This window comes from Asparagus officinalis, unplaced genomic scaffold (assembly GCF_001876935.1).
Source record: "Asparagus officinalis unplaced genomic scaffold, Aspof.V1 AsparagusV1_Un1035, whole genome shotgun sequence".
Classification (NCBI taxonomy): domain Eukaryota; kingdom Viridiplantae; phylum Streptophyta; class Magnoliopsida; order Asparagales; family Asparagaceae; genus Asparagus; species Asparagus officinalis.
The window spans coordinates 5,076-19,882 of NW_017973294.1; the positions used below are offsets into that span (position 1 = coordinate 5,076).

Consider the following 14,807-nt stretch of genomic DNA (forward strand, 5'->3'; position numbering starts at 1 on the left):
TTGCATGAGAATGTGATGAAAAAGAATTATCTTGATCTATTTGAGGACTTGTCATGTATCTAAGTTTTGTGGACGAAACTTCTTTTATGGGGTATAATATATAATATCCCAAATTTGTCAATTGACAATAAATATGATATAAATTTTTGAGCAGACCATTATTAGCAAATATGCTCATGAAATTATTGGATGAGATTTGAGTATGCGCTGATGATAACATTAGTTCATAGTACAATCATAGTCGGATTAAGGAGTTTAAAGAAAATAATTACATGGTCTATGGACAACTCAAATATGTTCATGTTTTGAGGACAAAACCTCTGTTAAGAGGGATAGTATGTAATAATACTAAGTTTTATTTGGCTATATATATAAGGAAAAGTATATGGGCTTTTATGTAAAATTTGTTAGAGGGTTCTAATGACAAAAAGCATTCCAATAAATACCCCAAAACCCTATTGTGTGTAAATTTTATCTGGCCGCCTCTATATTTATCTATCTAGTTCTTTTCTCCACAGCGACAAAAAAAAAAATAAACCTAGAGCGTTCCCCTTCATCGGGCCGGATCTCGGCGCTGCTCCTCAATGTGTTTTGAGACCGAAGGCTCATTAAGCTTGCGGCTATAGAACAAAATCCAAGACCTTTCAATACTTTTGTCTAATGATAGGTATAATGAAGCACTTGTTTTCTTTTAATTCCTTTAGACCTTATATCATCTTATATGATAAATTAATAAAGATGCTTACATGCAGGTTGCTTATAGAAGATAGAATATTAGTTGTTTGAGTTTTAGATAGAAGCTATAGGTTCTTTTGTCTTTTTGTAGCAATAAAAAAAAACAGAAACTATTTTGCTAAAGTTTAATAATAGATTATGATCTTTTAAATAGGCTTAGTATGTTAAAGTATCAATTGTTTATAGGAGGATCATATTGATGGTTGTTTGAATTTAATCTTTAGGAAATTCTAGAGGCACTGTCGAAACGTCGGGAATTGGATTGGATTGTCTGTCAAGTTAAGGTAAGTGGTGAATTTATGCATTGTGCGCTGTGTATTTTTTATATAATAACTAAACCAAACTAGTACCTAATAATAGCTATGTGGATCTAGTTTTCAAAACAGAAAACTATTCTTAAAAAGAGTTTGTCTAGAGAAAGACATACTCAATTTACTAATGATATATTCTACAAAAAACTGCAGATATGCTGATTTGAAATAATTGATATATTATGTGAATGTTTCTTTGAGTTTTCACGTTAATTAATCATACTTAAACCCTAAATTTATGATACCTAAATAAGATAAATATGTTTAAATAAATTTTACCTTTGTTCATGAGTACTTTTTATCATATGTTGATAGTCACTTTGTTTACATATGAGATAATTGAAGAAATTATTTAATTAGGATGTTAAACCTTAATTTGGAAGATATAATAATATAATTTGATGATTTTGATAATTCCTATTGCATATGCCAAGTATAAAGTCTCGCTTTAACGTCATGTTATGTTCAATTGACATAAGCATTATTTGTGCACGAAAGAATACGTGTCTTGACAGAATAGTCGACTACTAAGCTTAGTGGTCGGCTACTTGTGCCCAGTTGAGTATAACTGAAACTGTGTGTCTGCAGAGTAGTCGACTAATATTCTTAATAGTCGACTACTGATACTGATATATGTTATTAGAGAGCCTAGATGGACTGAGTGTAGTCGACTACTAAGCCTAGTAGTCGACTACTAAGGTTGTTGCCTGAAGTTTTATTTTATATCTGTTTGAGATATGTTTGCTGGTTTTGAGCCGCACTTCTTTATACATAAATTCATAAATAGTATAGTAGCACACACATGGGTATGCTGAAAGTAATTATCATGGGTTTTGACCCGGTTACTTTGAGAAAGAGTTTTAGTACATATTATACACACACCTTCTGGATATCATTGATGACCTCAGTTCAGTACTACGGGGGTAGTGTGTCGATATTCCATTTGTACAGGCCATTGAGTCGAGTTTAGGATGCTTTATCTAGCAGTCCGTCCCGTACTAGGGTGCAATGAGGCTTGTGAGCTGTATTCCTGGGATGCCTACTTAGTAGTCTGTTCCGCACTCGTATTACGTACAGAGATGCGATGAGACTATTGAGCCGTGTACACTGTTAGGATACCAACCGAGAAATCTGTCCCGCATGATGATGTGATGAATCAAAATATTGTACGGAGTTGCATTGAGATAGTTAAATGATAGCCCGAGTCGTTGGCGGATGCCAGTTATGTTTTTGACTCATTGCAAATATATGACCTAGAGTACTTTGCATTTGAAAGTACATGGGATTTGTGCCGATATTCATTCTATCTTCCCAGTGACAGTAAAAGATATTATGAATATCATATGTTGATGTCTTTACTTTCTTTTACTATTTTTCTTTATTTTCTTAGTTTGGATCAATAATTAGTGATTCACAATTTGAGATATATGATATATACATGAGGGTTTCCTTGTTTGGAATATTTCGCTCGATGTACCAGTCTCGTGTTGTGGATTTCTAATTATTGATTTTATTTAGATTGTTTATCGCTAGTTTGGTGTTAATGTTTAGACGTCTATAATTTGGGACATATGGTATATACATGAGGGTTTTCTTATTTGGATTATTTCGCTCGACGTACTACGTCTCGTATTGTATGTATCTAAATATTAATTCCATTAGATATGGGGAAAAAAATCTAGGTAGAATATGCTTAATAGATAGAGCTTCCACTCCATCTAGCAGCCCTTTTTCCTATGGGCGAATGGTGGTGATCTTGCTATAGCGCTCTGACGCTCTTGTTGTTGCTTTTTTTTCTTTTAATATTCTTTCAGGTAATTCAGAGTACCGGAGAGTCATAGGATGATGGAATTCTTGCATAGTCATCGTCACATGAGATTTATTAGAGACTCCACGGTAGTTTTATATTTTTGTTCAGACCTTAGAGTTTATTTCATAGTGTAAAGATAATGTGCCTTAGTACGATTTTTAGTTGTTTCTTGTCGAGGCATATTTATTCATTTTGGATATCAGTTGTATTTCAGGTTGTTCATTGAGACATGATTTATTTATGAGATACTTCTTTCTATATCATGTCTATTGTAGTTATTTTCTTTCTTTTGCCCATTTTGTATCTGCACTTTATTTTGATTCCACTAGAGGATATTGCTGTGATTAGTAAACTTGTTGTTGTACAGTATGTGTGCATGGAAGATTTGACATCTCTGGGTTCATATTGGACTGTAGCCATATGTGAAAACAGGGGCGTCACACTTATGATCCTTTTGAACATCACAGGGCACTGTTTCCCATTGAAAGACATGATCAACGTTCTTCTCGGTGAACCTCGCATTCCCGTAGTCTGAAAAATTTATCATTAACAGAATGAGTTCTTTGTAAGCAAGGGGGTCGAGAGAGCTATAGTGTTTCACTATAACATTCTGAAGATCAACTTCAACAAAGTGCCAATGATCATGTCTGACAATGGGGATTAAAAGATTACTAACGCTAACGTTGATATGTTTCTCAATAAACAAGTTATAAATTTTCTTAAAATCAACCTCATCTCCATGAATTTTATGTTGATAAAATACATAATAATTCCAAGTATAATTCATTTTTATGAAATTTCATGCGGGACGTGATTTGTGTTGCGCACCCCGGCGGAAGTGTGCGCATGAACCAACACCCACACGAGTCGGCGAACAACAGGAGAAGACCAACCAACGAGTGCAATTCACAAAGGAATGGCACAAACCAAACACAAACACAGAGATTTACGTGGTTCGGCAATTGACTACGTCCACGGGAAGAGGATGGAGAGATTTCACTATATGAAGGAGAAATACAAAGGGTTACAACTCACTCAAATACTCAAAATAACCCTAATCAAAGGCTCTCAACTCCCTCACTATAATCTCCCTCTCAAAGTGCTCAAAACAATCTCAATTCTCTATTAATCACCTCTCTTAAAAAACCCTAGAAAACGTGTTTCTATTTATATCAACTCTAAAACTAAAACAGATTAGGAATCTGTTTCTGGCAAACTGACTACGATTGGTCGACCAATATTGTTAATCGGTCGACTGATAACTTGCACGAAATGTGCACATGACCTTATTGGTCGACTAATACTGTTCATAGTCGATCGAGCAGAAACGTTTTCACAATTCCAAGGGTTTTCATTGGCCGATCGGTACTGTTCATCTGTAAAACCCCATAAATTTGAATATATTGTGAAAAATAATATTAAATAATTTTTATCATGTTTGATACTAATCTAGGATGAATGTGTATGGCTGTAATCGATTTGAGATTAATTAAGTACATATACATATGTTTAATAGTGTAAACATGCATAACACAAACAAAACTGTCGGCAGAATGCATCTCTGGTCGGTCGACTGATGGCAAGCCATCAGTCAACCGAAAGGTGCTCATCAGTCCACTGATGGCAAGCCATGAGTCGACCGACGGGTGCACAGGAAGCAGGTTTCTGTTTTTGGGTCAGGTTTGTTTCGGTTCGGGCTCGTTTGTGTATATAAGAATATCATGCCCGATTTAATCCTTTTCCTTCATCTTTCACGTGAACTATCTAAAAATACCTAATGCCACTAGAAAAAACCCTAGAGGGGGCGGGGAGAATAGGCGTTATGCTAATCTAATTCGATATTAATGCCAATTAAAACTATTAACAATATATCCTAGAAAGAATGATATTCAACAAATATGAGCAAGGATATGGGCAATATAAATATAAACACAATAAACAAGATAGTGGGCAAATGAAACAATACAAAACACAAGTTAATGATCATGGAGTTCGGACATTCCATCCTATGTCTCCGCTCCCCACTCCCAGGGAGAAATTCACTATCACAACCGGTTTTAACGCTCACCCGAATAACATTTACACCACACAATATCGGTTTTTAACGCTCACCGATCAACGATCACAGTCTCACAATGTAACTACACAAATCCCACCTCAAGTGTTGGCCTCTCACGTGTTTCCCTCAAGTGTTCAGAATTACGACCTACCCTCTAGGCATTACCACCGACCCCACTCCTCTTGGGACCGACCACGTCTGTCACCTCTACAATCCTCTTGGTGTATTTGTGTAATACAAAGTGAATCCTCATAATTGAGCGCTTAATACAAATAAATTATTCTCTACAATGGATGAAAACACAATGTAAGCTCACTCTCTAAGTCACAAACCCACAACCCCAAATTATACTATGTATGCAAATACAATAAGCTCAATAAGTTGTGTATGAATAAAGAGTATAATCAAAACAAACTAAACTCAATTATAAAAATCTAGCTTATCGAGATGATAATCAATAAATAATGTAAATATAAAGATAGAAATTGAGTTTAGAAAAACTTCTTTAAAATGACAAGAGTAAGAGAGATGAATTGAAGCTCAAACACCAAGAATTGATCTCCACTTCCTCTTGTGAAAAAATCTTCACAAACCAAGCTTTAAAAAAAACTAAACAAACTTTAAACAATTGTTAAACACACTTAAACTCTTTTTTAAATCTCTCTTAGTTGGTTTTTGGTCTGAGGTATGTGGGGTATTTATAGAGACCCCAAAACACAAGAAAAACAAAGTAAAAGGACTAAAAAACCAAAACAGGACAAGGCTGAAAAAACTAGCAGTTACAGTGTGACGCCCCTGGGTTCACACAAGGCTGCAGTCCAAGGTGAAACCAGAGATGTCAAACCTGCCATGCACCTACACTATGCATAAACATGTTTCACCAATTACAGTAATATCCTCTAGTAGAACCAAATAGAAGTGCAGGTACAAACAAGCAAAATAAAGGGAATAAATATAATAGACATGATATAGAAGAGATATCTCATAAATAAAAAGAATCATATCTCAACTATAATACATCTGATATCTGAATAATAAAAATGTCTCAACATGAATCAACTAAGAATCGTACTAAGGTACACTGTCTTTACAATATGAATATGAAACTCTAATGTCTGGATAAAACTCAAAACTACAGGGGAGTCTCTACAAGTAAAAAAATACGCAACGGCGACTATGCCAGAACTCCGTCACCCTGCGGCTCTCCGAAACTCCGAACTATCTGAAAAGGTATTTTTAAAAGAAAAAGAAACAACAACAAGAGCGTCAGAGCGCTACAGCAAGATTACCCCTATCTGCCCTCAGGGAAAGGGCTACTAGATGGAGTGAAGGCTCTATCTATTAAGCATAGTTTACCTAGATTCATTTTTCCCGTATCTAATTAGGATTAACATTTAGAAACCTACAACACGAGACGTAGTACGTCGAACGAAATAATCCAAACAAGGAAACCCTCATGTATATACCATAAGTCTCAAATTGTAGATATCTAAACATTAATACCGAACTAAGAAAAGACAATCTAATGAAACCAACAATTAGAAATCCATAACACGAGACTGGTACGTCGAGCGAAATAATCCAAACAAGAAAACCCTCATGTATATACCATATGTCTTAAATTGTGAATCGCTAATTATGGAGATAGAATAAAATACCAACACATAATTTTGTATACTTTCAAAAGTAACGTATCTCAGTCATATAGTTCAAAGATAGGTCGTATTCATAATCGGCATCTTCAAAGATAGGTCGTATTCATAATCGGCATCTTCCATACTTAGGCTATCAAGTAATTATCTCAGTACAACGGACTACCCTGTAGGTATCCTGAACTGTGTACACGGCTCATTAGTCTCATCGCGATCTCAGTGCGTAACATGAGTGTGGGACGGACTACCAAATAGGCATCCTAGAAACACGACTCACGAGCCTCATCGCACCCTAGTGCTGGACGGACGGCTAGATCAAGCCTCTTAAAATCCGACTCAATGGCCTGTACATGTGGAATATCGACGCACTACCTCATGTAGTACTGAACTGAGCTCATCAACGATATCCACCTCATATAAATCTTTGTATCTCTGGTATGTCGACGCACTATCCCATATAGTGCTGAGCTGTGCTCATCAATGAAATTCACCTCATGTATAAACCGTGTATATCTGGTATGTCAACGCACTATCCCATATAGTACTGAGCTGTGCTCATCAACGACATCCAACATGTATATGAACTATATCTAATTCAATATGATCAAATCAAAATTTCTCATAATCCCCTTGGGATTCTTAAATGTCTAACATAACATATTCATGACTATACGTGTAACATCAAGCGGCTCAAAACTTCGCGAACGCACCTCAAAACAGCGCAACACAGCTCCACAAAACGAGCAGGAAAAACAGACATGATATCTGTTAGTAAAACAAGTATATCTTTCTCTAGGAAAACTCTTTTTACAAATGGTTTTCTGTTTTGAAAACTATATTCACACATCTTTCAAATGAAATAAGTTTAGTTCAGTTTGGAATTCATTTGTTATCCCAAATCTCCAGTTAAACATTATATATATGCAGCCGTTTTTCTATAGGACATATTGTTAGTAAATATAACATATCTTTCTTTATATAAACTCTTTTTAAGAAAAGTTTTCTGTTTTAGAAATTAGATACATATATATTTCATTTAAAACTAGTTTGGTTAAATTTGGAGTTTGTTTGCTATCTTAAACTCTTAATAAAAGATTATATAAGTGCTGTAGTTTTCTGCAGAAAAACATATATGTAGTACATCACTTAAATTTCTCCTATATGAATAAAATTATGAAAAACCCTAATGATCATGATCATGATACTATCATAAATAGCAAGAAATGATTATTCATCTAGCATTTATTTTAAGGTTTACTATAAAAAATAATCTGACTTTTAACACCTCAGGTTAAGATTAAAGCATGAAAACACATATTCAACATCATATTAATCATCTAAACTAGTTATTTAACTATGGGGATAGGTTTGGATGAAGATAATCTTACCTCAAATGTCATTCTAAGCCTCTGAGATAAACAGTAAGCAATTGGAAGTGCAAACAACCTGTTTTCTCCTTGCTACACGTCGATGATCTCGCCCTTGTGTCGATATTTGCTTCACAAAGCTCTCAAAATTCTTAATTTTAGGGTTAGGGCTTTAGAGAGAGGAATAGAGACTGCTAGAGTTTGAAACTCTGATGTAAGGGTGATAATTTTTGTGAAAACATAAGTATATATATATATATATATGAAAATCCGAAATAAACCCGTTTGACGCGAACCAGGAAACCTAGTCTGACTAGGAAAATAACCTTCAATATTTTGGCAATAACTTTCGCGTACGACCTTAGAATGAGGTGATATAAGATTTTTTGGAAAGATACTGAAAATACCTACAACTTTGTTATTTTAAGTTTTCCCAGATTCTAAGTGCATTGTTATGTAAAATCTATAAACGCTTAACTGGTCATTTTTCCCAGATTTTTTCTCGTGCATGTTTTGTGCATTTGCACTCATATATTCATATATATGTATCGGATTGATCTCAAATTAATTCCTAGCATACTCAAATATCAATAAACGTTATTTATCACAATATAACATGTTTATTATTATATCTCACAACATTCAGTATTACGGGGTTTTACATACAGCATCAGTCGACTGACGAGCTTCACCGGTCGACTGATGAGCTGATCGTTATAGGTATTTTTCAGCTCATCAGTCGACTGACGACCTTATCAGTCGACTGATGGTCTTATTTACTTTGTCAATTAAGCTCTCCTCTTGATATTATAAATATCGGGACCAGGACGTGGTTGAGGTAAAGCTTGTACCCGGAGAGCTGAGCAAGCAGAGTCCGACCAGCAACAGGCTCCACAATATTTGATCGACTTGGTAGCGCTGATTATAGAAAAAGATACTAGCACACTCGAGGAGTGAGTAACGAACCAGATTTCACTTTCTGAAGTTTCACCACCAGTTGTAGCAGTCGTACCTATTGAAGAGGTAATACCGATGATTTCACCATCGCCACAACCAACTGTTGATAGAGCCGCAGAGCAGAAGGATTAGCTCTATAAAAATAAAAAAAATATTAGACACTGAGATCACCATAGTTTTAGGGTACACCAGATTCATGTGTAGCCTATAAATGGAAAGAATATGTGAAAATTTCTTAACGTCGACTTAGTACTAAAGCAGAAGTTAGATGTATTCAGCGTAGATGATATCATCGGAGGATGGCACTGACTTCAGTTTGTCGAAACAGTGAATGTAAATTTCATAGTAGGATTTCACCTACTACTTCGATAAGCAGCTAGAACTAGCCCGATTGGAGCAGGGAGACATACCGATAGTTAATTATGGAAGCAGGACTGTCCGGAGACAATGGCAAGGATAAGAAACCTTTTGTAAGACTTAGAAGACCCCAACATCGAGGTAAGAATTTTCAACGCCAGTAGCAGAGACTAGAACACGATCAACAGCAGAACCATGGTCAGGGTCAGCAGTCGCAGGGTCGCTGTTATGGCCAGCAGCAGATGATTGAGACACCGCCAACCGTTTTGAGAATTGAAGGGCCAGTAAGCCAGATTCGTGCCATTTAGGAGATTCCTAAGGGATATGTCATCAGCTTAGATGAGTCCGAGTTTATTGTAGATCTAATCATTTTGTGGATGTCAGATTTTGACGTCATTCTTGGTATGGATTGGTTATCATCCTACCATGTTAGCATCGACTGTTTTGTGAAAACAGTCAGTTTGCGAGTGTCCGATGGGTTTGAGTTGATTGTAGCGACCTCACGGGGCAACCAATTTGCGAAGTCATTTCTGGCATATATTGAGGAGGTGATGCTGAGAAATAGGAGTGTTGAGTTGTGTGAGACTAGAGTCGACTCAAATTTTTAGGATGTCTTTCAGGACATACCGGGGTTACCTCCTATGTGAGAGGTTGAGTTCTACATTGAGTTGCAGGCAGGCACAACACCGATATCTCGAGCTCCCTATCGTATGGCACCAGCTGAGATGAGGGAGCTACATACTCAGTTGGACAAGTTATTGTCTCAGGGTTTTATTCACCGGAGTCATGCTGAGATGAGGGAGCTACATACTCAGTTGGACAAGTTATTGTCTCAGGGTTTTATTCACCGGAGTCATTCTTCGTGGGGAGCGCTGGTCCTTTTCGTGAAGAAGAAGGACGGTAGTATGCGTCTTTGTATAGATTATTGGGAGTTGAACAAGGTCACTATCCAGAACAGGTATCCATTACCGAGGATTGATGACTTGTTCGACTAGCTGTAAGGAGCGCAGCACTTTTTGAAGATTGATTTTTGTTCTGGCTATCATCAGTTACGGGTTCGGGAGATAGATATTCCCAAGACCGTCTTTCTGACTCGTTATGGGTCCTTCGAGTTTCTTGTCATGCCATCGGGTTGACCAATGCACCCGCGGTATTCATAGACTTGATGAACTGAGTTTTTCGTCCATATTTGGATTAGTTCGTGATAGTATTTATCGATGACATTCTTGTAAATTCGAGATCAGAGTCAGAGCACGAGTAGCATCTTCGACTAGCACTATAGTTTTTGCAGGTGTATCGACTATATGCCAAATTCAACTAGTGTTTGTTTTGGCTATCTGAGGTTAGATTTCTAGACCATGTCATCGGTAGAGAGGGCATTGTAGTGGATCCAGCTAAGATTCCGACCGTACTTGATTGGGAGTCGCTGACGACAGTCACAGAGATTCGTAGCTTTTTGGGTTTGGCTGGCTATTATAGGAAGTTCATTCAGGATTTATCAAAGATAGCCACGCCACTTACACGCCTTACAAAAAAGGGTGTACCTTTTATTTGGGGCACAGAGTGCCATGAGGCCTTTGAGACTTTGAAGGCTAAGTTAACTACAACACCAGTTTTGACCATCCCGAGCAGTGATAAGACCTTTGTCGTCTACACAGATGCATCGTTAGTGGGTCTAGGAGGTGTTTTTATGCATACCCAGAGAGTGGTAGCATATATTTTGTGTCAGTTGAGGACGCATGAGAAAAATTATCCCACACGTGACTTGGAACTAGTTGCGGTAGTTTTTGTACTGAAGATATGGAGACATTACCTATATGGAGTGCAGTTCGAGCTATTCACGGATCATCAAAGTTTGAAGTATCTCTTCTCTCAGAAAAAGCTAAATTAGAGATAGCGGAGATAGGTTGAATTTATTAAGGATTACGAGTTTGCGATTCAGTACTATCCGGAGAAGGCGAACGTCGTAACAGACGCTTTGAGCAGGAAGCATCGTCATCGGATTTTGGCTTTGAGGTGTTCGTTGTATCGAGATCTCCACACACACTTAACCAGTTCGACTTTAGACCAGAGATAGGTGGGAACAGCGTATTTTTTAGAGCTTTGTCCGTGCAACCATCTTGGAGTGATAGAGCGGTTAGAGCTCAGCTAGACGACACTTGAATTTAAACCTGAAAGGGGGAGATTTCTAAAAAGCCTAAGGCTGATTGGACCGTTGGAGCACATGGAAGACTTTGAATAAAAGGCCGACTAGTAATGCCGAGAAATCCACAACTGAAGAATGAACTTATTCAATGAGGCGCATCGTACTAGGTACATAGTGCATCCAAGCACAACGAAAATGTACAAGGATCTGAAGAGACACTTTTGATGGAGCGACATACGTGGTGAGATTATGGAGTATGTGGTAAGTGTTTCACCTGTTAGCAAGTGAAGGCAGAACATCAGAGGTCAGCAGGAGCCCTCCAGCCTTTACCCATTCCGAAGAGGAAATGAGCAGATATTTCTATGGACTTTATTGTAGGATTGCCGAGATCGAAGAAGGGGAACGATTTAGTTTGGGTAATAGTGGATTGGTTGACGAAGTCAACACATTTTTGGAGAAGCTTTCAGAACTCTTCCGGTAGCCAGTTATCTTACTCTAGTGTATTTTACCCGTAGACAAATGGACAGATGGAGAGAGTGAACCAGATATTGGAGGACATGTTGAGGACGTGTGTTATTAATTTTTAGGGTAGTTGGGAGGACCACATCCCATTGATTCAGTTTGTCTATAATATTAGCTATCTAGGGACTATTGGCATGGCACCGTATGAAGCACTGTATGGGAAGCCTTGCAAATTACCTATTTGTTGGGCAGAACCAGAAGACAGTCTATTGCTTAGACCGAAGCTTGTTAGATAGACTACGGAGAAGGTAGTAGTCATTCGAGAGCACATTCTTGTAGCACAAAGTCGTCAGAAAAGTTATGCAGATAGGAGGCGACAACCATTAGAATTCCAAGTTAGGGATTATGTTTTGTTAAAAGTATCACCAATGAAGGGTGTACAACATTTTGGTAGACGGGGAAAACTTGCCCCGAGGTACATTGGTCCATTCTCGATGTCGAGCATACACGATGTTTTTCATGTTTCTATGCTCAAGAAGCATCTACGCGACGAGGAGGAAAAGCGAGTGTTGGACGCACCAGAGGTCGAGATTCACAATGATTTGACTATGATTGAGATTCCGGTATGCATTCTTGCCAAGGAGGATAAGAAGCTTAGAAATAAGGTAATACCCTTAGTTAAAGTTCGGTCGAACTAGAGAGGAACTGAGGAGACTTCATGGGAGCGCGAGGAGGATATGCATCGCGACTACCGATATATGTTTGAACAGGTAAATTAAAAATTTAGTCTGATTTGTTTATGATTTATGGTTATCTGTATGGTCATGTTTATACTTAACGCGAGAATGATGATATTAGCACTTAGCTCCTAAGTATTCGGAACACACGGTATATATATGATGGGTTCCTTGTTTGGATTTTTCGCCTGACGTACTTGTTCCGTTTAGTTAGAGGTTAAGTGAGAGTATTTGCATTTTAGACCGTTAAGTATAGATATCGATGATAATTTTCGGGGGCGCGAATATGTTATGCATCGCGACTACCCGTACCTGTTTGAGCAGGTGGGTTGATTGATTTTGATTGATATTTATGGATTGTTTATATGGTTATATTCATACTTAACGCTAGAATGGAGGTATTGACACTTAACTCCTAATCAATCGGAACATATGATATATATGTGGGGGGGTTCCTTGTTTGGATTTTTCGCCTGACATACTAGCTCCGTCTAGTTAAGGATTGAGTGGGAATATTGGCATTCTAGATTATTAAGTATAAATATTTTTATGTTTTATATCTGGAGATTAATGGTGTGAGATGTGTATATGTGGGGTTTCCTTATCTGAATTATCCCCTCAACGTGCTTTTCTGATATTATTAATATCTAGGATACGATTACGAAATTTTGGGGACGAAATTCTTTTTAAGGAGGGAAGAATGTAAAACCCTAAAATTTTGAATATTATATGAAAAATAATAATAAATATATTATATAGTCAAAATATAATATATTTTGATGTTTGAGTATGATAGGAATTGATTTTAGATCAATTCAATGCATGAAGAGAAATCTGGAAAAATAACCAGTTAAGAATTTATATATTTTATACACCAATGAAGTTTTAATATGGAAAAACTCAAAAAATAAAAGTTGTAGGTCTCTTCAATAGCTTTCCGACAAATCTTAAATCATCTAATTCTGAGATCTGATGAAAAAAATCACCTCATTCTGAGGTTCGACGAGAATGTTACAGCTAAAATACTAAAAGTTATTTTTCTAGTCAGACTAGGTTTCCTGGTTCGGGTCAAATGAATTTATTTTGGGTTTGCATATATATATATATACATGTGTTTTCACGAAAATTATTATCTTTTCATCAAAGTTTCAAACCTTATCAGCCGTTCTTCCTCTCTCTCTCTCAAACCCTAGCCCTAAAGTTGAGATTTTGGGAGCGTCTTGTGAGGCGAGAAGCGAGGAAAAGACGAGATTTACGATATTTGGCGATGAGGAGTCGTTGCACATCAGTTTTAGAGGCTTGCATACGTGATAAGACAAGATCATCTACATCCAAACACATTCCCATAGTGTTTAATGATTATAAAATTATTTAATCAATATTTTTATGCTTAAGGCTTAACCTAATATGATAAAGATGAGATTTTGTATGATAAATCTTAACTCAATGCTAGATCATTAGCTTTTCCTAATTGTTTATGATAGTAATGTGATCATAATCATTATGGGTGATTAAATTTTTCTTTTTTAAAACTTTATAATTATGTTTAACTCATGTGTTAACCCTAATTTGTTGTCTAATTGAATTATAAAGAGGTTTAGTTTTTGTTTTCATCATAGATTTCAGAAAACTACTGCACATGTATAATATTTAACTAGAAATTTGAGATATCATATAAACTCCAAACTAAACCAAACTAGTGCTAAATTATAGCTATGTGGATCTAGTTTCTAAAAAGGAAAATTATTCTTAAAAAGAATTTGTCTAAAGAAAGATATGCTCATTTACTAATGACATGTTCTGCAGAAAACTGCTGCACGTGTGTAACATTTAACTAGAAATTTGAGATATCATATAAACTCCAAACTGAACCAAACTAGTGCTAAATGATAAATATGTGGATCTAGATTCCAAAACAAAAAACTATTCTTAAAAATAGTTTGTCTAGAAAAATATATGCTCAATTTACTAATGATATGTTCTGCAAAAAACTGCATATATGCTGATTTGAAATAATTGATATATTACATGCAGGTTTCTTTGAGTTTTCATGTTAATTAATCATGATTAAACCCTAGGTTTGTGATGCCTAAGTAATATAAACATGTTTAAATAAATTTTACCTCTGTTCCTGAGTAGTTTTTATCATGTGTTGATAATCACTTTGTTTACATATGAGATAATACATATCTTCTTTATATAAATCTTGCTTAA

At 36.4% G+C, this 14,807-nt stretch overlaps 1 long non-coding RNA gene across 1 annotated transcript; it reads left to right on the forward strand.

Moving 5' to 3' along the window:
* The first annotated feature begins 495 nt into the window (after positions 1-495).
* LOC109828321 lies at positions 496-2,986 on the forward strand. Its single transcript, XR_002243652.1, has 3 exons — positions 496-667; positions 960-1,019; positions 2,861-2,986. It is a non-coding gene; the product is annotated as an uncharacterized LOC109828321 (long non-coding RNA).
* The last annotated feature ends 11,821 nt before the right edge of the window (positions 2,987-14,807 follow it).